Source organism: Giraffa tippelskirchi, chromosome Y (genome assembly GCF_054371585.1).
Source record: "Giraffa tippelskirchi isolate mGirTip1 chromosome Y, T2T-mGirTip1v1.2.pri, whole genome shotgun sequence".
NCBI classification, from domain to species: domain Eukaryota; kingdom Metazoa; phylum Chordata; class Mammalia; order Artiodactyla; family Giraffidae; genus Giraffa; species Giraffa tippelskirchi.
The window spans coordinates 24,919,327-24,945,305 of NC_137290.1; the positions used below are offsets into that span (position 1 = coordinate 24,919,327).

At 41.5% G+C, this 25,979-nt stretch overlaps 1 pseudogene; it reads left to right on the forward strand.

The window, feature by feature from the left end:
• Positions 1-123: 123 nt before the first annotated feature.
• Positions 124-13,191, forward strand: LOC145537753 (testis-specific Y-encoded protein 3-like; annotated as a pseudogene).
• Positions 13,192-25,979: the final 12,788 nt, after the last annotated feature.

Sequence of the window (25,979 nt, forward strand, 5' to 3'; positions counted from 1 at the left end):
GCTGTGGGCAAGTAACCAGTTGGTTGTGCCACGTAGCCTGCCACGGGTGGGCGGGCTTTGCTGGCTGCCGGCTGTGCTCTCACGTCCAGCTTCTTCGTGGTTCTGGGCTACGGCCAGAACACCATGGAGAGTGAGACGGGGCCAGAGAAATGCGGCAGCACCCCAGGATCCTGGGTCTTAGTTGTGTGCCCAGGTCTTCACGAGAGAGGGACCCTGGGACCTACCAGCACGGTGGGGGCGGCAGAGGCAATGCAGGCCGCAGGTAGTGCACCAGGCGAGGAGGCCGCCCTCTTCTGGGTGGAGGCGGTAGAGGAAGGTGCGGCCCTGGAGGAGGGAGAGTTGGCGGGATTCGGGCAGGAGTTCCAGCTGCTGGTGTTAGACGTCATGGAGGAGGTGGAGGTGGTGGCCTACGAGGAGCAGGAACAGGTGTCCTCGCAGGAACAGGGCCAGGAACATCCAAGCCCCAGAGCTCCCAGGGACCAGCCCGCACTGGAGGCCCTGAAGGCCCTGCAGGTGGAGCTGGATTCCGTGAATAAGAAAGCCCAAAGGGCCCACGCTCGCACAACAACTGCCAGAGGCGGAAGCTGAGTCTAGAACACAGAAGTGCCATCATCCAGGGAATCCGTGAATTCTGGGTCGAAGTTGTATCCCTTGGTGTGGTGCTTGTGAAGGTTTTTTTTTTTTTTTTTTTTTAACCTGGGTAATTGCAGAAGCGGTTTAGAGATCTGGCAGTTCTGGTACAAAATGTATTTTTTGGATGCTGGGTATTGGTTACCGTTCTGTGTATCTGTTCCCGATATTCGGTATGATGTCCTTGCTGTTCTGATTAGCACAAATTGCTACTTGGGCTTTACTTGCAGAGGTCCCAATCAGAATTGTCATTAGCACCAGGGACTCTTCAGAGGAAAGGCTTGTCTGGGATCCAGGTCTTCTCTGAAAAGCTGAGTGAATTTGGGGGTGAGGTTCGGTTGTGTAAATGCTCATGCACATAGGAGTGCCTGTACGTAGGAGTGCCTGTTTTCCAGAAGTAACCTATGTTTTAGGAGGCTGAGATGGAGCTTAGGGCCTTTCCTGTTAGGAACAGAACCTCCTCTGGTAGTGCATTCATAGGTACAGCCTTGGGGCTTGTCATGCCTTCATACAGTCTACGTTAACAGAAATGTGAGGAGTTAACTCATCGCAAGTTGAAGTCAGATAGTGCCATTTTACTCTTTAGGCTAGATTTGTCCTTCCAGCACTTTTTTCCTCTAGCATCTAGAGGCTCCTTGACCTAAAGCAGTTTATGAACCACCCCCAAATGTCAGCTATGATGGCTGACCAAGATGAAGACATGCTTCACTTCATCACCAACTTGAAGGTCATGCAGGAGACACTGATAATTGTGGAGGGAAGGTGACTGGGGAGGGGAGAGGGCATGATTTACCCCTGGAAACAGGAAAGGACAGCTCTTCTGTAAAGATGTGTCATACCCACCCACCCCTACACCACTCCCCACACTTTGTCCTGGCAGGTGGAAGAACTCAGGAATCCCACTCATCACTGCAACATCACATTGTCCTTCTGGAAGAATAGGTATTTCCAGAATGAAGTGCTTGTTAAGGACTATCTCATTAATGTCACTGGTAAGAGGCAGGTCCTTGGATTTGGGGAGTGGGGGCAGAAAAGTGTAGGTTGAATTGGAAAGTGATTTAGGTCTTTCTCCCATACTCCTTTTCCTGCAGGATATCGAGCATCTCATTCCACCCTAATTCACTGGAACCAGGGATTTGAACGTAAGGCATACAGCCGCAGGCACCACGACAGCAGCGTTAACTTTTTCAACTGGTTCTTGGACCACAATTTCACAGGATCTGACCGGATTGCTGAGATAGGGCCCCACACGGCCACTGGGCCAGAACTGATGATGTATGTTGGGGTTCTTGGAGGTGCACGGAAGGGCTCAGGGTCTGGCCAGTCCTGTGCTGACCTCCCTCATTGCCCTGACAAAGCGTCATAAAGGATCTGTGGCCCAATCCAGTGCGGTACTATATGAGGAGGAAGGCTCTTCCACGAGAGGTACTGGGAGGACGAGAGGTGAGGAGCCCAGGGATCGAGCACTGGCATAAGTGTTTCCCAGAAACTTGGGTCATTTATTTCACTTGTGGAGAAAGTGAGAGTCCGTGGAATGCAGTGTAACACCAAGGAACGAGGGAATCTGCAAGAGACAGCAGGAGTAGACAACTGTAGTGAAAAACAGGTTCTAAGTAGAGAAGCTTGAGGTAGATGAAGTGTTCTGGTCAGGGCAATGTCACTCCAATTTATATCTGACTCAGCTGAACATCTCTGAACTGGCATTCCATGGCCAACAAGGCTACCCTCAGGCTCCTCTTAAATTGGGGCCCACCTACTATTGAAGTCCCCTTTCTACAAAGGTCTGTGAGCCTTCTTTCTGGTAGGCTGTTCCCCACTGACCATCATTTGATTCCGTTTTGATCATCACACTTGTTTCTGGTTTTGTTTTCTTTTACATCTTTTTCACCTGCCACTCTCATTCTGAGAATACTGACCACTGTGCAGGATTATGGAGAATAGTCTTTTAACTTATTTATTTTACCTGGAGGATGATTACTTTATAAAACCATGATGGTTTTTCCCATACATTGGCCAACACGAATCACCCACAGATATACACGTGTCCCCCCAAATGCTGAACCCACCACCCACCGCCCTCCCCTACATGTCTTTGTGGGTTGTCCCACAACATGACTTTGGTTGCCTTGCTTCACGCATCAAATTTGCCCTGATCATCTATTTTGCATAAGGTAATATAAATGTTTCAGGGCTATTTTCTCAAATTAACCCAGCCTCACGTTCCACCACGGAGTCCAAAGTCTGTTCTTACATGTCTGTGTCTTATTTGCTGTCCTGCATGTTGGATGTCCAGTACGATCTACGTGGTCCTAAACTCCATATATTTGTGTTAACATGCAGTATTTGTTTTTTTTCTTTCTGACTTACTTCACTCTGTTTAATAGGCTCCATATTCATTCCAACTCATTAGGACTGAGTTCAATGCATTTCTTTTAAGAGCTGAGTAACATACCATTGTGTATATGTACGCCAACTCCCTTAACCCTTCATCTGCCGATGGACATATAGGTTGCTTGCATGTCCTAGTTCTTGTAAATAGTTGTACAGTGAAGAATGGGGTACGTGGCTTAAAAACCTGTATGCAGGTCAGGAAGCAACAGTTCGAACTGGACATGGAACAACAGCCTGGTTCCAAATAGGAAAAGGAGTATGTCAAGGCTGTATGTTGTCACCCTGCCTATTTAACTCTATACACAGAGTACATCATGAGAAACGCTGGGCTGGAAGAAACACAAGCTGGACTCAAGATTGCTGGGAGAAATATCAATAACCTCAGATATGCGGATGACACCACCCTAAACCCATGGCTGATTCATGTCAATGTATGGCAAAAACCATTACAATATTGTAAAGTAATTAGACCCCAACTAAAATAAATAAATTTATTTAAAAAAAAAAGAAAGTGAAGAAAAAGTAAAGAGCCTCTTGATGAAAGTGAAAGAGGAGAGTGAAAAAGTTGGCTTAAAGCTCAATGTTCAGAAAACTAAGATCATGGCATCTGGCCCCATCACTTCATGGGAAATAGATGGGGAAACAGTGGAAACAGTGTCAGACTTTATTTTTGGGGGGTCCAAAATCACTGCTGATGATGACTGCAGCCATGAAATTAAAAGACACTTACTCCTTGGAAGGAAGGTTATGGCCAACCTAGATAGCATATTTAAAAGCAGAGACATTACTTTGCCAACAAAAGTCCATCTAGACAAGGCTATGGTTTTTTTCAATGGTCATGTATGGATGTGAGAGTTGGATGGTGAAGAAAGCTGAGAGCTGAAGAATTGATGCTTTTGAAGTGTGTTGTTGGAGAAGACTCTTGAGAGTCCCTAGGACTGCAAGGAGATCCAATCAATCCATCCTATGGGAAATCAGTCCTGGGTGTTCATTGGAAGGATTGATGTTGAAGCTGAAACTCCAATACTTTGGCCACTTCATGTGAAGAGTTTACTCATTGGAAAAGACCCTAGTGCTGGGTAGGATTGGCGGCAGGAGGAGAAGTGGACGACCGAGGATGAGGTGGTTGGATGGCATCGCTGACTTGATGGACATTGGTTTGAGTAGACTCCTGGAGTTGGTGGTGGACAGAGAGGCCTGGTGTGCTACAATTCATGGGGTCGCAAAGAGTCAGACACGACTATGCGACTGAACTGAACTGAGAGAGGAAATGTAAAAGTTCACAGACTCTCTCTCCTGGGAACTGACTTGAAAGATTAAAGCTGTCTTTAGTGTTGTTGAGAGAGGATAGGTTGACATATCTGTGTCTGTGTCTCTGTCTGTTTTGAAAGGAAACCCCCGATTTTGAGAAGCTTATGATGGAGTGTCCCCCTTTACCTAAAATAGAAAATCTAAGAAGGTGCTTCACATGAAGATCAATGGCCAGCTAGTTCTCTCGGACAGGAAAGTAATGAAGAGTGGTCTGGTGGTGAAATAGATCGAGAGGGAGAAACAAGTAAACATGAAATAATTCCGAAGGATAAATAGAAAGCATCAACCGTATGTGTCTGTGTATTGTTTGGCCTGGTCCTCAAGACAAATACTTCAACTCCATGTAGGGTCTCAGTTTAAGGCGTGGGAATTACCAGACCATGGAGAGTTGTAGAGGGGGTTAAGCCATATGTTGGGGTTGTGTCAGGGGACACAGTTCTTCCTGTGGGGCGGGGTTGGGGAGGAAGGAGAAGGAAGAGCAGGGGCCATTAACTGTGGGTCTGGCAACTTCACAAGGGAAATGTGGATGTTCATGGAAAGGGTCTGGTGAACAAGGGCCAGAGATTGAAATAATGGAACACAACTTTATTGGAAGGTGGTGTCCCAGGTATCATCACTGCTGGATATCATCAGGCATTTTAAGAGTACAGGACAAGGAAAAAGCCTTAACATTCAACTCACTATGAACCACATAGCCTTCTTGTGTATATGACTGCACGGTTCAGCTTTGCTGAGAGTCATCTTCCCAGAGCTAGGGTTCCAGGTAACATCTTAGGGGATGGGGGCATAAAGTATATGGAGGGGCTGTGGCCCAGGGTGAAAGTGAGGGGGTGGGAAGGCAGTCAGGATATTAGTTTCTGGCAAAAGTGACCAGGGGAAAAGATAAATCGCCAGGAAACAGACAGACAAACAAAACCAGATCCCATCATATATGTTTGAGCTCATGTGAACTCTGTTCTTTTTTCCAGGAACTCAGTTTAGGTACAAAGTCTGCAGGGGCAGAAGTCAGGGGAATGGGGATGTTAAACAGGCAAGGTCCAGCCTACCGAGCTGTGCACTCTGTGTCCCATGATGGCTCAGCGGTTAATATCCTTTTTTCCAGGAAGGCTTAAGCTCTGTGCCCAAGGCCCTCTGTCAGGACTAGGTGTAGAAATAACATTTTTCTCACGAACCCTCTGGTGACAGTGTCTCTTCCTTGCTGAATGGCTCAGCACAGACTGTATAAAACCACAAGGGACATTCTTCTGGGGCTTTGTCGCTACTCTGCGGGCCAAGGGCCAATGGGAACACCTGGAGAATACAGAGCTCACTGAGGGACTGGTCAGAACTTAGGGTGGCCCTTTCCAAGTAGATGGCTGCTTTTCAGAATCATGTCCACCTCTGGATTGGGCAAAGGACAGACTGGCACAAAGGGAGTAGGGAGAGGTCAACGTTTGCCCACTCGCCCCAGATACAATGGCTCCAATGTGCGCTTGCCTGAGGGTGATATTTCTGTCTCACATGGAGTTCTCACTCCAAAAATTGTCTCCCGACAGCAGCATCTCTTTTGAGGGCAAAGGGTAAAGAATGAACGTCAAAGTTCATGGGTTCATGGATGCCCCCTTCAAGGTGCACTGAATGAGATCTCCTGCTCAGGGCCAACTTTTGCATTTGACTATCTGCACCCCAGTATGCCCCTTCTGCAGAGGAGCATCTACAGTTCCAGAAGGCAAGGCTTGGCCTTCTCTGGGTGCTTTCTGTACAAGCAGCCCAGCAAACAATGGAAACATGTCTTCTTACTTTCTTAATCTGCAATCTTCAAAGAATCCTTGGGGCTCCGGCAGGCTGGTACCTGTGTTTCTCAGCACCAGTTCAAAACAAAACAACACAAAGCAGAAACTAATGTGTAATAACTCTGCTGTGGGTGTGGGATGGCATATTGGTGCATGTGTTTGGGGACCTTAGACTGGGCTCATTCTAGTTATCCACATTCAGAAGTTTTAGTAAGGCACTGCAAAGAACTTAAAGACAAGAAGAGTTAAGGACAGGGTGCCCCAACGCCTAATATCACCTGTCTTCAGTACCAGTGATTCAGTACCAGGGGTGGCTTTAGCTCTAACCTGTCCTGAAGTGAAGAGTGCAGAGATAGTCATGGATCGGTTAGTAAAACTGAACTGTGCATCGTTGACTTGATGGTCATTCTCTGGAAACTTGCCATGACATGTGTCCCAGTGTCTTTCGGGCTTTCACTTGGGCCCTAAGATCTAGGTGCTATTAGATTTGACTGCACACTTGGACGTGTTGTGTAAGGTTTTCTTCCACTGAATATCAATGCGTGTGAGACTTGGCGGGTTACTGATGATTTCTTGAGCATTCTGGCTCAATCACCCTGAGCTGCATTTGTTTCCTGTTCCCTGGATGTGTTCATGTTTTCCTCTGTTTAGAATGAAGATTGGGTGTCTCTGTTGTGCCTGCCCTTGAATGTGAGTTGATGTTTCTTCCTCTGGGTCTGCCTATGCCTCCTGTCTTCTTTGATATGACATCCATGCCTGTGCCATTATACACAGCTCTGCTGCAATAGCTGTGTCAGTTCTTGCACGGCCCTATTCAACATACGTGAATTGTGTTGCTTGTATTCACTTTTGTTTTTTAAGTTTGTGTGTCTTTGTCAGATTGTGTGTGAATTGGATGATTTCTTTCATTCCTGGATCAAATGTTTCCAACATCTTGACTTGTGACTTTTTTTTAAGAGATACACGATATTTGTGAACAGCAAGAAATGCTTTATCACAGGAATAGTTAACAGTGACCCCCGTTTGGAAACAGCAATGCCCACACACTTACAGAAATGCCCATGGGGCAAGAATATCACTCGTTGAAATGAGAATATTAATTAGGATCACAAAGGGCAAAGATGTTGCAGGAATGCATCTGTCAGAAAATTTTTGATCTGTCAGGAGAGATTTGGGGTTGACTTGTTAAGTGTTCTATAAACACTGCTGCAGGAAAGAAGGACATTGACTATTACCACTTCTTGCAGTGATCGTTAACCTGGCATTACCCATGCAGAATTTCTTCATGATTTTAAGTGAAGCATCACTCAGGCAGTAAGAGTTGGGACTTGCCTTTCTGTGAATAGGAATTTGTTAAAGAATTCTTGTCCTCAGTGACCTGCTATAGCCTGGGCAAAGGGGGTGCATGATCAATTTCAAGTTCAAAGCCCCTTGCTATTTCTGTGCTTTTTCTGGAAGGAAAGCACAGGGAATGGAATCATGCCACCATGATTGGCACTGTGAACCAGTCTGTTGTGATGGGAGTAGAGAACACAGGCACACGTCACTCAACCATCCACAGTGAGGACTTCCAACCCTGCCAACCTCTTTGTAAGTCAGCCCCCTCATGAGCAAATCCCATTCACCTTCCAGGATGTATCATAGAAGTAGAAGAGGACGCTGATTTGATCAACTAGTGAGTGAAAAAAATAATAATAACCGGGCCAAGAAAAGAGGGGTGCTTACCAAAGTTCATTATACTGGACAAGTAAACAATTAGCGGCACATCTGTGCAAGTTTCTTTTCAGGATTGTTTGTGTGGGGGGGTAGGTGGGTGGGAGAGCATGCACACACATGTGCTGACACAAATGTGTGTGTGAGCTGTCTGAGCTGGTCTGGCTGGGGGATGGAAGAATGGACACTGAAAACGTGAAAGAGCTTGTGTAAGGTAGAAAGATCATAGGGCAGCAGAAGCACTGACACCACGGAAAAAAGCCCAGGGGCCTCACCAACAGAGCAAGCTGGAAGTGTAAACAGGCATGTAAATGTAAACATGGATGCCTGATCAGAAAGGAGAGGCAGAAACGAAGCACCTGGGCGCAGTCAGGGAGGATACGAAGGAGCAGAAAAATGAAGCGGGCCAGATTCCCAGGCACAGAAGAGGGGCTCTGCACAGCCCCTAGGACACCCAGCTACAAAGGGTTTTCTGTCCTTCTCAAGTTCAGGACCATTCTATCCTCGACATGACCAGGCATCTGAGCACAGCTTGCCCTTTTCTGTAAGGTTTGGGAGACTGGTAGCACTGTAGCAGAAGCACCTGCTACATGCAGAGTTTGTCAGTTTGAAACATCACTCCTTAAAAGGGTGTCTTGGGTTGATCCTCTTACCCCTCCTAGTCCCACAGGCCTGGGCTGATGGGGTAGGCTGAGCTGTGTTCTCACCTGGAGGCTGGGTGAGAACAGAATCACTGTGAAAGGGCCTCTGTACAATAAATGGGCAGACTTCAATTCCTCTGACAATGGAGAGCCGTGGCCCTTGGTGGGGCACTATCCTTAGCATCTCTGTATAAATTTCTCTCAACAGAGAGAATTCCATGTGTGTATCACATTTTGACATGAGGGCAAAAGTGTTCTACGTGAAGCATGGAACTTGGTATTTCACATCTGAATACATGCATGTAGATTTCCTGAATGAAATACAGAATTCTCTGCATTTCATCTGTGAATATCTCACCACACACTTTCCAAATTGAGAATGAAATTCCCCATATTTTACAGTATGAAAATGTATGCACATATTAAAACATAATGTGACACACATGAGAAGCAAACTACTAAACGATAGAAAAGATAAAAGATATACTCTCTCTATATATCCTAGCAAATCAGTTCATGACAAAGTTTCCAAAATAATGAGTAGTCCTCAAGTAAGACCTGATGAAAACCTTTGTCACACTTTGTCCTAAATTCACCTGGTAACTAGGAGAGCTCTCAGTGTCTGTTAATTTGCTTCACACACAAGAAAAAACTGGTCATCCTTTTATGAGTGTATGTGGTTTTGAAATGAGACATTCTCTCAAGAGATTCTGTTAACCTCCACAGACTTGAGAGATAAGGTGTTACTGTAACTAAATACCCCTGTACCCAGCAACCTTGGGCCAAGCAATATCGAAACATTAGAGTTTAAAGCAGAGTATGTTTTATTGCAGAGCCATGCAAGAAGTGTGGCTTATGCCTTTAAAAACCTCAATCTACCTAAAGATACAAAGAAGCTACATATAGAAAACTATAAAACACTGATGAAAGAAATCAAACAAGACACAAATAGATGGAGAAATATACCATGTTCATGGATCAGAAGAATCAACATAGTGAAAACGAGTATACTACCCAAAGCAATCTATAGATTCAATGTAATCCCTATCAAGCTACCAGCGGTATTTTTCAGAGCTAGAAAAAATAATTTCACAATTTGTATGGAAATATAAAAAACCTCAAATAGCCAAAGAAATCTTGAGAAAGAAGAATGGAATAGGAGTAATCAACCTGCCTGACTTCAGGCTATACTACAAAGCAACAGTCATCAAGACAGTATGGTACTGGCGTGGAGACAGAAACATAGATCAATGGAACACAATAGCAAGCCCAGAGATAAATTCATGTACCTATGGACACCTTATCTTTGGCAAAGGAGGCAAGAAAATAAAACGGAGAAAAGACAATTTCTTTAACATGTGGAGCTGGGAAAACTGGTCAACCACTTGTAAAAGAATGAAACTAGAACACTTTCTAACACCGTACACAAAAATAAACTCAAAATGGATTGAAGATCTGAACGTAAGACCACAAACTATAAAAGCCCTAGAGGAAAACATAGACAAAACACTTTCCGACACAAATCACAGCAGAATGCTCTATGACCCACCTCCCAGAGTAATGGAAATAAAAGCAAAAATAAACAAATGGGAGCTAATGAAACTTAAAAGCTTTTGTACAACCACAGAGACTAGAAGCAAGGGGAAAAGCCTACCTTCAGAATGGGAGAAACTAATAGCAAATGAAGCAACTGACAAAGAGTTAATCTCAAAAGTATACAAGCAACACCTGCAGCTCAAGTCCAGAAAAGTAAGTGAACCAATCAAAAATTGGGCCAAAGAACTAAACAGACATTTCTCCAAAGAAGACATACAGATGGCTAACAAACACATGAAAAGATGCTCAACATCACTCATTAGCAGAGAAATGCAAATCAAAACCACAACGAGGTACCATCTCACACTGGTCAGAATGCCTGCCATCCAATAATCTACAAACAATAAATGCTCGAGAGGGTACGGAGACAAAGGAACCCTCTTACACTCTCGGTGGGAATGCAAACTAGTACAGGCACTATGGAGAACAGTGTGGAGGTTCTGCCATACAACCCAGCAAACCCACTGCTGCGCATATACACCGAGGAAGCCAGAACTGAAAGAGACACGTGTACCCCAATATTCATCGAAGGCCTGTTTATAATAGCCAGGACACGGAAGCAACCCAAATGGCCATCAGCAGACGAATGGATAAGAAAGCTGTGATACATATACACAATGGAATATTACTCAGCTATTAAAATAAATGCATTTGAATCCCTTCTAACGAGGTGGATTAAACTGGTGCCTATTATACAGAGTGAAGTAAGTCAGAAAGCAAAACACCAATACAGTATATTAACAAATATATATGGAACTTAGAAAGATGCTAACGATAACCCTATATGCGGGACAGCAAAATAGACACAGATGTATAGAACAGTCTTTTGGACTCTGTGGGAGATTACAGGGGTGGAATGATTTGGGAGAATGACATTGAAACATGTATATTATCATATGTCAAACCAGATCATATGCCATATCGTATCATATGACAGACCAGATTCGATGCATGAGACAGGGTGTTCGGGGCTGGTGCACTGGGAGGACCCAGATGAATGGGATGGGGAGGGAGGTGTGAAGGGGCTTCAGGATGTGGAACACATGTACACCTGTGGCGGATTCATGTCAATGTGTGGAAAAACCACTTAGATATTGTAAAGTAATTAGCGCCCAATTAAAATAAATAAATTTATAATAAACAATAAAAGTTACCTGAAAATGAACTAATTAGATTTTCGTAAAAAAGAAAAAAAAAAAAGAATGCTCTAGAGCTAACAAGTCCTGTGAACTGAACTTCATTCGTCCCATTCTGTCCCTTCAGTCTGGGCTAGTCATCAGGTTTTTTTGTTTGTTTGTTTGTTTGTTTGTTTGTTTGTTTTTTGACTACTGAAAAGATGGAGTAGATTTTCTTCCAGTCTTTACATCTACTTAGACATAATCTTTCACATTTTTATTGAATGAAACAATATATCTGTTTCTATTAAAATATTTATTGTTAGCAAAAACCAACCAAACAAACAGCAAAAAGGAAATTGGTGTCCAGATTTTCACATGAGAAACAGAGATAATGCCATCATTCATGCAGGAAAATATGCACCCTGATTTTCAGATGTGAAATATAAATAAGTCCGTATTTTATGTAATGAAAACTGTGCTGTGATGTAGATGTTGGAAAATTTGAGAAATTCATATTTAATATAGGAAAATGGATGCCCAGATTTTCTGATGAGAAATACACAGAATTTCAAAACTTCATGTAGTAATACAGACATGCAGATGTTCATAAATAAAATACTGATTATTTCATATATCATGCCCCCAAAAAATTGCTTTCACAGTCTCATATGTGACATATACAGATGCACATTTTTCATATGGGAAAATCAAAACCTAGAAATACAACTGTTACTTCAGAGATTTATGCAATTCATGTAGAAATATTGGCACCCAGATTTTCATGTGTGAAATATGGATTATTCCATATATCATGCAGGGCAGTCTTCACCCAGATTTTCAGAAATGAAATCCAGAGAATTCCAAACTTCAATAGGGAAATCTGTGACCAGATTTTCATATATGAAATATAGCTCATTCTATATTTGACTGTCTGGCCCAGATGTTAATTTGCGAATCACGGAAAATCCCATATTTTGTATGTCAAAATCTGACACAAATATTCACATGTGAATAACTGACATTTTGTATCTCACATGAGAAAATCTGTCCCCAGATTTGCAAATGCAAAATATACAGAATTCCATATTTCATACTGAAGAGCTTCATGCAAGTTTTCTTGGGTGAAATACAGAGAGTTTCACACCTCAAGCATGAAAATCACTTTATGAATGAAACAGAAATTTCCATATTTCTTTAGGAAAATCGATGCCAAGTGTTTCAATTGTTAAATATACAGTATTCTGTAGTTCAGGAAGTAAAGTCAGTACACAGGTTTTCAGATGAGAAATATGAAAAATTCCATATTTTGTGTTACAAAACGTGACCTTATTTATTGCCAATTCCATGTGAAATACAAGAATTTCATATTTCAGGGGAAAGTGCTCTGTGCCTTGAGTTTCAAATGTGAAAGTAGAGAAATCCATATTTCATGTAGGAAAATCAGTGCCTAGACTTTCATTCATGAAATATAGAGAACTGCATATCTCATTTGGAAAATCGCGACCCAGATTTTCCTAAATGAAATATAAAAAGTTCCTTATCTCATGGATTAGGTCTCTGCCAAGATTGTTTTTTTACGTGAGATATAAAAGTCTATCCCACAAATGCAGATGCTGAAGAAGCTGAAATAATCAGTTCTTATGAAGACTTACAAGACCTTGTAGAGCTAACACCAAATGAAAGATATCCTTATCATTATAGGGGGTTGGATTTCAAAAGTAGGAAGTCAAGAGGTACCTGGAGTGACAGGCAAGTTTGACCTTGGAGTGAAAAATGAAGCAAGACATGGACTAATCAAATTCTGTCATGAATTGCACTGGTCATAGCAATCATCCTTTTACAACAACAGAAGAGACGACCTTACAGAAGGATGTCATCAAATGGTCTCTGCCGATATCCGATTGATCATCTTCTTGGTAGCAATCAAGTGGGAAAAGCTGCATACCGTCAGCAAAAACAAGACCTGTGGATCGTCATCAGATCATCATCTTCTCATGGCAAAATGCAGGCTTAAACTAAACGGGGAGGAGTTGGGGTGGGGTGCAGAGGGGAGAACGACTAGGCCAGCCAGGTACAAATTGAATCAAATCCCCTCTGAATATGCAGTGGAGGTAACAAATAGTTTCAAGGGTTTATATCTAGTAAAGAGAGTGTCTCAAGTACTGTGGTAGGAGGTCCAAAATATTGAACAGTGAGCAAACCATCCTGACGAAAAATAAAAGCATGAAGGCACAGTGACTGTCTGAGGAGGGTTTACAAGTTGCTGTGGAAAGGAGAGAAGCAAAAAACATGCGGAAAAGGCAAAGGTACCCCAACTGAGCGCAGAGTTCCAGAGAATAACAAAGAGAGACAAACAGGGCTTCTTCAATAAACAATGCAAAGAAATAGAAGAAAACAATAGAAAGGAAAGACTAGAGATCTCTTCAAGAAAATTGGAGATATCAAAAGAACATTTCATCCAAAGATGGCCATGATAAAGGACAGCAACAGCAAAGACCGAAAATAAGTAGAAGAGATCAAGATGAGATGAAAAGAATCTACAGAAGTGTAGAAAAACAGGCCTAAACGACTCAGATAAGCACGATGGTGTGACCATTTGCCCAGAGCCCGCCATTCAGGAGTGTGAAACCAAGTGAGGTGATGGAGTTCCAGCAGAGCTACTTAGAGTCCTAAAAGACGATGCTATCAAGGTGCTGCACTCAGATCAATTCAGTTGAGTTCAGTCGCTCAGTCATGTCCGACTCTTTGCAGCCCCATGAATCGCAGCACACCAGGCCTCCCTGTCCATCACCAACTCCCGAAGTTCACCCAAACCTATGTTCATTGAGTCGGTGATGCCATCCAACCATCTCATCCTCTGTCATCCCCTTCTCCTCCTGCCCGCAATCCTTCCCAGCATTGGGGTATTTTCCAATGAATCAACTCTTCGCATGAGGTGGCCTAAGTACTGGAGTTTCAGCTTGAACATCAGTTCTTCCAATGAACACCCGGGACTGATCTCCTTTAGGATGGACAGGTTGGATCTCCTTGCAGTCCAAGGGACTCTCAAGAGTCTTCTCCAACACCACAGTTCAAAAGTATCAATTCCTCAGTGCTCAGCTTTCTTCACCATTCAACTCTCACATCCATATATGACCACTGGAAAAACCATAGCCTTGACTAGATGGGCCTTTGTTGGCAAAGTAATGTCTCTGCTTCTAAATATGCTATCTAAGTTGGTCATAACCTTCCTTCCAAAGAACAAGTGTCTTTTAATTTCATGGCTGAAATCACCATCAGCAGTGATTTTGGAGCCCCCGAAATTAAAGTCTTTCACTGTTTCCACTGTTTCCCCATCTATTTCCCATGAAGAGATGGGAGCAGATGTATGATCTTAGTTGTCTGAACGTTGAGCTTTAACCCAGCTTTTTCACTCTCCTCTTTCACTTTCATCAAGAGGCTCTTGAGTTCATCTTCACTTTCTGCCAAGGGTGGTGTGGTCTGTGTATCTGAGATTATCACTATTTCTCATGGCAATCTTGATTCCAGCTTGAGTTTCTTCCAGCCCAACGTTTCTCATGATGTACTCTGCATATAAGTTTGATAAGCAGGGTGACAATATACAACCTTGACGTTCTCCTCTTCCTTTTTGGAAGCAGTCAGTTGTTCCATGTCCAGTTCTAACTCTTGCTTCCTGACTTGCATACAGGTTTCTCAAGAGAAACTTCAGATGGTCTTGCATTCCCATCTCTTTCAGAATTGTCCACAGTTTATTTTGATCCACACAGTCAAAAGCTTTGACATAGTCAATAGAGCAGATCGATGTTTTTCTGGAACTCTCTTGCATTTTCGATGATCCAGCGGATGTTGGCAATTTGATCTCTGGTTCCTCTGCCTTTTCTAAAACCAGCATGAACCTCTGGAAGTTCACAGTTCACGTATTGCTGAAGCCTGGCTTGGAGAATTTTGAGCATTACTTTACAAGTGTGTGAAATGAGTGCAATTATACGGTTTTTAAGCATTCTTTGGCATTGCATTTCTGTGACATGGGAATGAAAACCGACCCTTTCCAATCCTGTGGCCACTGCTAAGTTTTTCAGATTTGCTGGCATAACAAGTGCAGCACTTTCACAGCATCATCTCTGAGGATTTGCAATAGCTCAACTGGAATTCTATCACCTCCACTAGCTTTATACGTAGTGAGGCTTTTAAGGCCCACTTGACTTCACATTCCAGGATGTTTGGTTGTAGTGAGTGAGTGCACCATTGTGATCATCTGGGGCATGAAGATCTTCCTTGTACAGTTTTTCTGTGTATTCTTGCCACCTCTACTTAATATCTTCTGCTTCTGTCAGGTTCATACCATTTTTGTCCTTTATCGAGACCATCTTTGCATGAAAAGTTCCCTTGGTATCTCTAATTTTCTTGAACAGATTGCTAATCTTTCCCATTCTGATGTCTTCCTCTGTGTCTTTGCATTGATCACTGAGGAAGGGTTTCTTATATCACCTTGCTCTTGTTTGGAACTCTGCATTCAGATGCGAATATCTTTCCTTTTCTCCTTTGCATTTTGCTTCTCTTCTTTCCGCAGCTATTTTTCAGGCCTCCTCAGAAAGCTATTTTGCTTTTGTGCACTTCTTTTCAGTGGGGATGGTCTTGATCCCTGTCTCCTGTACAGCGTCACATACCTCTGTCCATAGTTCATCAGGCACTCTGTCTATCAGATCTAGTCTCTTAAATCTATTTGTCAATTCCACTGTATAATTATAAGGGATTTGATTTAGGTCATACATGAATGGTCTAGTGGCTTTCCCTACTTTTTTCAATTTAAGTCTAAATTTGGCAATAAGGAGTTCATGATCTGAGCCACAGTCTTCCCCCATTATTTTGTTTGTTTGTTTGTTTTGCTGAATGTATAGAGCTCCTCCATCTTTGGCTGCAAAGAATATAATCAATCTGATGTCAGTGTTGACCATCTGGTGATCTCCATGTGTAGAGTCTTCTCTTGTGTTGTTGGAGGAGGGTTTTTGCTATGACCTGTGCTGCACTCAAGATGTCAGCAAATCTCGAAAACCTAACAATGGCCACAGGCCTGGAAAAAGTAAATCCTTTCCCCAATTCCCAAGAAGAGTAGGACTAAAGAACATTCAAGCCACCATATAATAGTGCTGGCCTCCCATGCTAAAAATTTATGCTCAAAATCCTTCATGCTAGGCTTCAGCATTACGTGAACTGAGAAATTCCAGATCTTCAGGTAGCTTTAGAAACAGCAGAGGAGCAAGAGCTCAAGTTGTCACCATTTGCTGGATGAGAGAAATAGCAAGTTAATTCCAGAAAAACCTCTACTTCTTTTTCACTGACGACTCTATACAGTCTTTGATTGTGTGGATCATAACAAATTGTGAGAAACCCTTAAAGAGATGGGAATACAGGACCATCTTTTACCTGGATCCTGAGAGACCTGTGGGCAGGTCAAGAACCAAGCATTAGAACCACGTATGGAAAAAGTGACTGGTTCAGGATTGAGAAAGGATGACAAAGCTGTTGATTGTCACCTTGTTTATTTAACTTAAGCACATAGCACATCATGAGAAATGCCAGGCTGGATGAGTTACACCTGGAATCATGATTGATGGGAGAAATGTCAACCATCTACAATATGCATATGCATACCACTCTAATGATAGAAAATGAAGAGGGACTAAAGAATCTTTTGATGAGGGTGAAGGAGGACAGTGCAAAATCAGGCATAAAACTCAGTATAAAAACGCAGATCACAATATCCGTTTCCATCACTTCATGGCAACTAGAAAGGGGAAACGGGAAAGCTGTGCCAGATTTCCTCTTCCTGGGCTCTAAAATCGCTGCAGATGGTGACTGCAGCCATGAAATTAGAAAACAAATGCTTATTGGCAGGAAAGCTATGATACACCTAAACAGTGTGTAAAAAGCAAAGCTATCATGTTGCTGACAAAGGTTCGTAGAGTCGAGGCTACGTTCTTTCTAGTAGTCATATATGGTTGTGAGAGATGAACCACAGTGGAGGCGGAACGCCAAAGAACAGATGCTTTTGAACTGTGGGGCTGGAGAAGACTCTTGAGAATCCCTTGGACAGCAAGGAGACCAAACCAGTCAATCTTCAAGGAAATCGACCCTAAATACTCATTGGAAGGACCACTGCTGAAGCTGAAGCTCTAAAACTTTGTCCACCTGATGCGAAAAGCAAACTCCCTGGAAAAGACCCTGATGCTGGGAAAGACTGAAGGCAGAATGCAAAGCCAGAAACAAGGATGAGATGGTTGGATGGCATCACCGATGCAGTGGATATGAACCTGGGCACACTCCGGGAGATAGTGGAGGACAGCTCCACACCCACGGCTTCACAAAGTGTCAGACACGACGTGGCCACAGAACAACGATGTGGAAGTTTCCTAATTTCATTCTTTTACCTTTAGCTGTCAAGATTTTCCACCATCACTTATAAAAGAGATTGTCTTTTTTCCATGGAATATTGCTGCCTCCTTTGTCATAGATTAGGGGACCCATTTGGGCATGAGATTATCTCCAGGTTTTCTGTCATGTTCCATTGCTCTATATTCCTGTTTCTGTGTTAGTTCCATACCACATTGATTACTACAGCTTTGTAGTATAGACTGAAATCAGGGAGTCTGAATCCTCCAGCTCTTGTTTTTCTCTCTCAAGGCAACATGGTTCTTCAAGGTCTTCTGTATTTCCATACAAGTTGAAAAACTTTTTTGTTCTACTATCTGTGAAAAATGCCATTGGCAATTTCATAGGAATGGCACTGAATCTGTAAACTGCATTTTATAGTGTAGCCATTTTCACAACGTTTTTTCTTCCAGTACATGAGAATCGTGTATCTCACTATCTCTTTGTATCACTTTTGTTTCATCCATGCCTTATTTTTTTCTGTGCACAAGTTTGTTCCCAGCCTAGGTAGGTTTGTTCCCAGAAAATTTTCTTTTCTTGTTTCCATGGTGAATGGGATTGTTTCCTTCGTTTCTATTTTTTTTGTTGTTGTTGTTATTTTATAGAAAAGCAAGAGTGTTCTGTGTGTTATCTTTGTATCCAGCTCCTTCCCTAAAGTCCTGGATTAGTTCTAGTCATTTCCTGGTGGCATCTTTGGATTCTCTGGGCATAGTATCATGCCATGTGCAAACAGTGACAGTTTCACCTCTTCTTTCCCAGTTCGTTTGAAAATTGTTTTCTTCTTCTCCTCTGATTGCTTGCAATTGGAGTCCAGAGACGATGCTGAATAACAATGGTGAGAGTTGGCATCTTTATCTTATTCATAACATTAGGGGGCATGCTCTCAGGTTTTTACCATTGTGAATCATGTGTGCAGTGGATTTATTCATATATGGTTGAAGAAGGTTCCCTGTGATCCCACTGCCTGTACATGTTTTTGCATATACCCATCATGAATGGGTGTTGAATGTTGTCAAAAGTGTTTTCTGCATCTGTATCCTGAAGAGTTTCAAGGCCTCTCCTTGGAAAACTTCGTTACCTTTCAGTGTTCTTTCTTCCTTTCGCCTCCTGATGCAAAGAGCTGACTCAGTAGAAAATGTCCTGATACTGGGAAAGATTGAAGGTAAAAGGAGAAGTGGTCAGCAGATGATGAAACGGTTAGATAACATCACCAACCCTATGGACATGAATCTGAACAAGTTCTGGGAAATAGGGAAGAGAAGTCTGGCAGGCTAAAGTCCATGGGGTTCTGAAGAGTTGGGTATGACTTACTGACTGAATAACAACACAAATTCTCTCCTGTGATTGATACTACTATTCATTCTTGACTACTTCCTTTTCTAATGCACTTCACCCTATCCATACCTCAGTGTTGTTAATTTTACCCCTTATCATGCTTTAGATTCAGCCACATATCATTGTCTTTATTGACACTCACCTGGCACAAAATGTGCAGATTTCTCAACTGCAGATGACTCAAGGGACTGCAATTCATTCTCTAGCATCCACGTATGTTCCTCGGACACTGTCTACCTTGCTACAATCAGAGAAAATTGTCACTCACCAGCTAAGCCATGTGATGGAAAGCAAGATCTTGAGAAGAGCCTATGAGGACTCTGGATTCTACCTTATTCTCAGTCTTCACGTTGTTTCTTTAAGTCTATTCTTCAATCACACCGACCTTTCAATCTGTGCTCTTTTCTTCTTAGTCTCACCATCTGGGCCTATGCCATTCTACTGCTCCCCTTGGTTTCTCTTGTCTGTTAATGCCTATGAGATCTTATTTTAACTTCCTCATGCAGCTTTTTCTGACTTTACAGATTGTTATTAGACTACTATTTTAGATTGACCTGTTCAATGCACTTTGATAGATTGTCTTCTCTGACTGGAATAGACGATCATCTCCCAAGTCTATTTCGCTTGGGATTTTATTCAGTTGTCTTCTGGAATAGAGGTCTGTGTTTGAAACATACAACCTAAATAGTGGAATCGATAAGAAACATGTTTAACCTTACTATTCTTGATAAACTCTGGACTTGAAGACAGATTATTAAGATCCTATCCCTTGAAAAAAAGGAAGTATATTGTTTATAAGTTAAAACCACCAACTTTGGGTGTCCATCTCAAGATCAGCTAAAAAAAAATCATCAGCTTCTAAGAAAAGCTTATCTTTCCATGACTTATGTGGCCAAGGAACATCAAAAAGGAAAAAATAAAAATAAAAACATACAAACAAAGTAATCTCACAGGTCTGTACAAAGGATAGTAAATAGCAGCAGACAATGGCATTTCACCGTAAGAGAAATTGAGGCTAGAGTATGAATATTTTTCCCGTTCCTTTTCTTGACAAATGGTAGTTGTTATTCTGTGGTGGGAATGTTTTCCATCAGATTTCCTAAAAGCAGAGCCCATCTTTGTTACTCAGAGGACTCAATGGTGAGGGTTTTCCAGAAGAAATGGAATGAGGGAAACAGGGTATAGCAGAGGGGAAACAAAATCTAATGTCAAGCAGAGACCAAGTTACACCAGGCTTTATCTCACTTTGTATTAAGACATTTACTTCCGTGTCAATCAGTCCAAATCTCACCCACAGATGTGGGAATTTCACCTCTTGGGTGAGGAAGCTTTCATATGACCAAAGGCAATTTTCCAGAACAGGAAACTTTTCACAAAAATTAGTGGCCAGGGTTTATGGAGTTGAGGGATGCCTAGTGAAAGTAACCTGAGTGGTGCACTATAATAAGTATAGTCTGGTGTGTTCTACCCAGCAGGCCACACTGCTTCTCGTTTTTTACCGCTGGTCTTCCTACTTACTGTATGCCTGAAACAGAGGCTACCACTGACCCTTGGACCACTAAAATTTGCCATGAAGCAAGCCACATCCACATATTATAGGAATTAGAAAGTGTCAGTTGCTCAGTGGTGCCCAATCTTGGCGACCTCATGGACTGGACCCCACCAGGCTCTTCTGTCCATGGTATTTTCCAGCCAAGAATACTGGAATGGGTAGACAGTTCCTTTGCAAGGGGATCTTGACAAATTGAACCTGGGTCTCCCACGTTGCAGGCAGATATCTTATTGTCTGAGCCGTGCACATCAAGGACAAAGAGAATACCAGGTATTTCACTGACTAGCTGCCATACTCAAAGTCCAAGTCCAGGGTCCAATTGTCCTACTGAATGATTCCTTTAATGGTTGCTGCTAGTAATCCAGGCTCTAAAGTCAAAGAGAAAGTTGCTCAGGCATGTCTGAGCCTTTGTGACCCCATGGACTCAGCAGCCCATGGAATCTTCTAGGCCGGAATACTGGTGTGGGTAGCCTATCCCTTCTCCAGTGTATCTTCCTGATCCAGGAATTGAACCGGGGTCTCCTGCATTGCAGGCAGATTCTTTATCAACTGAGCTATCAGAGAAGCCCAATCTTGGCAGTAAGGCCAACCTCTAAACTGCATGTCCTATTACAAAGTGATGTGCACAGAATTAGATAAGTACAAGTAAGAAGGCTTCTAAGGAGCAAAATGACCAAGTGGTTGCTATTGAAAATATCTCTATATGAAAGAGTTTAGAAGTTCCAGGGAGATGTCTTGATTATGAAGCTTGCAGGGAAAGGAAAAAATAGAAGACAGAGCTTTGCAGGCCCACATTCATTCCATAATTCAGCTCTAACAGCTTAAATAGTATCTATTGCATACACTGTTCTCTGAGGCAGAAAAGGTTAAAGCTTAGAGTTCGGCAACTGGCAATCTGATCCAATTGCTAATCTAATCCACGGACCAGGAGCTGACTGCGGCTCAGATCATGAACTCCATTATACTCTTTGCAGCCAAAGATGTAGAAACTTCATAGAGCCAGCACAGAAAGACCAGAAGCTCTCTGTGGCTCAGATCATGAGCTCCTTATTGCCAAATTCAGACTTAAATTGAAGAAAGTGGGGGACACCACTAGACCATTCAGGTATGACATAAATCAAATCCCTTATGATTATGCAGTGGAAGTAAGACACAAACTGAAGGGACTATATATGATACACAGAGTGCCTGATGAACTATGGATGAAGGTTCATGACATTGTACAGGAGACATGGATCGAGACCATCCCAACAAGAAAAAAAAAATACAAAAAAGGAAAATGGCTGCCTGACGAGACCTTACAAAGAGCTGTGAAAAGAAGAGAAGTGAAAAGCAAAGGAGAACAGAAAATATATATCTATTTGAATGCACAATTTGAAAGAATAGCAAGGAGAGTTAAGAAAGCCTTCCTCAGTGATCAGTGCAAAGAAATAGAGGAAAACAATAGAATGGGAAAGGCTCGAGATTTCTTCAAGAAAATCAGAGATACCAAGGGAACATTTCATGCAAAAATGGGCTTGAAAAAGGACCAAAAATGGTATGTACCTTACAGAAGCAAAATACATTAATTAGTGGTGACAAGAATACACAGAACTGTACAAAAAAATCTCCATAACCCAGATAGTCACCATGGTGTGATCACTCACCTAGAGACATGTATCCTGGAATGTGAAGCCAATTGGGCCTTAGGAAGAAGCACTGTGTACAAAGCTAGTGGTAATTATGCAATTCCATTTTTAAATCCTAAAAGATGATGCTGTGAAAGTTCTGCGCTCAATATGTCAGCAAATTTGGAAAACTCAGAGGTGCCCACAAGATTGCAAAAGGTCAGTTTTCATTCCAATCCCAAGGAAAGGCAATGCCAAAGAATACTCCTTGCTTGGGCCTACAAAAAACACTACACTACACTTGCTTTCACCACAGCTCACAGTCAGTTGTTTGGCTTTACTGCACACAAGAGAGCACACCCAAGTTTTTTTGGTAAAAGTATTGACTTCTAAGTGTGTGTGTACCAAAGAGGGATACAATACTTTTATTTCAAGAACCAAGTAGACTTATTGATGTAACTTGTTTGTGTAAAATTTCTTGAGGAATGAAATTTTGCAAGTTTCATATTTGTGGTTTCTATTTAACTAAGCAGCCTATATTTTAGGTTGATATAATTTACTTCGTAGTGAAGTAAACACTGGCTGAGTGTTACCCTTTAACTGTTAGGAAACCAGTGATGTGTGATGTCACTGTTGCTCAGATTGAGAAACAGTGATGATCTGTGAGGATCTAGAGAGATTAGCTTTGTAGTGTAGTCATGCATTATTTGAATTTGCACTGTGTAAAATCAGACAAATTAGAAAAGTATCTGCAGAATGATTTGAAATGGCACGTAGTATTTTTCAGTAATTAAAGATGTGTTTCCTAAAGATGCATCAGTTGGTTCAGAAAACTGCATTAGATCTCCTTCATGATATCACACAATTACTGGGAACTTGATCTTGAGGTCTCTGATTGAAGAAGATCCTTTTCAGGTTTTGTCTGAAGAATTTGTGATAAAAGAACCATGTTATACATTTTCTATCTCTGATCCAGGTGAATCAGATGACTTTCCTTCACTCACATTTCCTCAAAAACGTTGGAATATAGTTGAAAGTGATCAGCTTAAATCTATTTGTTGGGGTGGGAGTGACCTTTCTATAGCGATCAATGAAAAGACGTCAAGAAAGAGCTCTTCACGATCAATGAAAAGACGTCAAGAAAGAGCTCTTGACTCTTTGCAACCCCATGGACTGTAGCCTACCAGAATTCTCCGTCCATGCGATTTTCCAGGCAAGAGTATTCGAGTGTGTTGCGTTTTCCTTCTCTAGGGAATCTTCCCGACCCAGGGATTAAACCCGGGTCTCCTGCGTTGTAGGCAGACGTTTTAGTGTCTGAGCCACCAGGAAGGCCGCCTCACAAGATATCTAAAACCGATAATATGAAAAATTTAGTACAACAGCTTAAATTTTATGGGTTTAGTAAAATACGACAAACTTTTCAAAGATCTCCTTCAGTAGCTGACTTTCTGGCAGAAAAAAAAAATCTCTGTTTTGAATATGGTGTTCATATTTTTTTTCACTTAGTTCAGCAATGTATGAGATTAATCCATGTGACCCAGTGAGTGTGTTCACATGGGTACTTAAAACTGACTTTAAAACTGAGAAAACATGTTATTGACTTTTGTTTTCTTTTTTCTTTTTCTTTTCTTTATTCTTTTTTTAAGTTGAGAACAGCTGGATATCAAAACATTTGAGATCTCAAAAATTTCCTAGCAAGTTTCAACAAGACACAAATCTTGAAGCCACTGAAAGTGGAACTTACTGTAGATATACAACATGATTTTACTTGTGGAACGCAGTAACTTCTAATATGTATGTATTTAAAACTGCTAATGGAGGTGTTTAGATGCTATTAACTTTGTATGCTTAAATGAATCAGTTTTGTAGTTGAGCTATGCTTTTCTGTTTTACCGTGCTTTAAAAAGTCATTAAATTTTCTTCTTGAGTTTTAGATGCACTTCTATCATAATCTGAATTTTAAACGAGTCCATGCCCAGCTTTTTGTAAGAAGAAAAAGAATAAACTGGAATTAAAAATGTCTCTCCAGTATCTTCATTAATTCATGATTACAAGAAGAAGCATGTTAAAGCAAGGAGCAATGTGGATTATCATAAATATGCTTTTCTTTCTGAAACTAGAGGAGTGTATTTTCAGGTTCAACACGTTTAAGTGTGCCTTTCATACGAAAACCTTCTACTAGCCAGATAACTGGTAATACAAGTGCCCCAAATCAAAGGGATTTTTCTTCTCCATCATTAACGTCAGTTAGAACACCAGCGCAAACTGTGATAGATCAACCTATGGTTTACAATCACTTGAACATTTTTCCATCAACACTCACATAGCAGCTACATCCAACAAAAGATCATATTGAGAATTTTGCTACTATGACTACCTCTACTTCACAGTATCACATCTTATCGCCATGGCAGAGCAGTTATTTTGGACTAATGGTTGAGATGTCTAACTTTCCAGTTACATACAGAGATATGTGAGCCCTATATGATACTTTCTCTAAGCTGGAACATGCAGGCAATTCATGGTTCCTAGTGCCAATGACCGCTGATACATCTGCTGCCTCTCTTTCAAGGTTAACTCATCAACCATCTTCCTTATATGGAAATTATCCTAATTACAACCGATCTAACAAATATGTGTCAAATATGCAGGATAATGAAGAGTGAAATTAATGTTGGTACATGTTAACAAATCCCTACATCTCTTAATTGAACAATAAGGTATATATTCATATTCATAGTTTGTTTTTTTAATAAGAGTAAAATTAGAATTTCCTTCAATGTCTGACTATTGGACAGTGCTTTAATATAAAGACTTCAGTTCAAGAAAACTTTTGATATGTATCCCATGTAAATTAAACAATCACTTGTTTTTTAAAAAAAGGAAATTAAAGTAAAGGGAAAAGAAGTAATGGATAAAGTGACTTTTGAAACCATCCAGGCTGATCTGAATGGATATCAAAATTAGGATGATACGGGAGAAATAACAGATACAAATCTAACTGAGGCAAGGCAAATGCACAATATATACCTTATAGCTGTCTCAGGTGCATCCTATTCTGTCACTTAAAATAAAGAGAGGTTAGACATGAGGTTGTCTCCATTAGAAACTATGTTTCACACTTGAAAATATATGTGGTGTAGCCTGCTCAGTTATCATGATCAGCATAATAATATCAGAGAGAAGATGACAGAGTGAAAAATTGTAACATGGCATAAAATAGTATGGTATTATAAAGAGTCACTTTTACTCTTCTGTCTTTAATGCGTGTGTTTATTGCCTACCAACAGGATTTCACCCTATATTTCCAAATGCATAATTTGATATTACTTTCCTGTTCCTGTAAAGACAGACTTACATCCTTCTGTGGAATGCAACACCTCAGTTTGGTTCAGATGTTCTTGGATGACCTGATATCTGCTTGCCTTAGTAGCTTCACTAAGTTCCTCTTTCGTTGTCCTTCTGTAGCTATGAAAGGCAAACTATTTTCAGGCATGCTAAGTCTCTTCTCACAACTTTGCTTCAACGTTTTCTTGCAGCTGGAAGGCGAATGTGTTAGCCTTCCTACCAAAGTAAGCACAGATATCAGGCCTTCTATGTGTTTACACACTTTTACTTATGTATCTTGCACATCAGCAAACATATAGCTCCTTCCAAATGACGTGTTTTAAGTACTTCCTGAGTTAGCAATAAAGAGATGTAATAACCAATCAAAAGCTTTATTCATTACTCAACAAAATCCCATATCCTCCACTATTGCTATAATTGACCCTTATAATTGACTGAGAATGTTTTCCTTTATCAAATACGTATTATATTTATGTGAAAGACAAATGAGGTACTTCAAATTATAAAATGATTGTATGCTCTCAGCAAATTTGCAG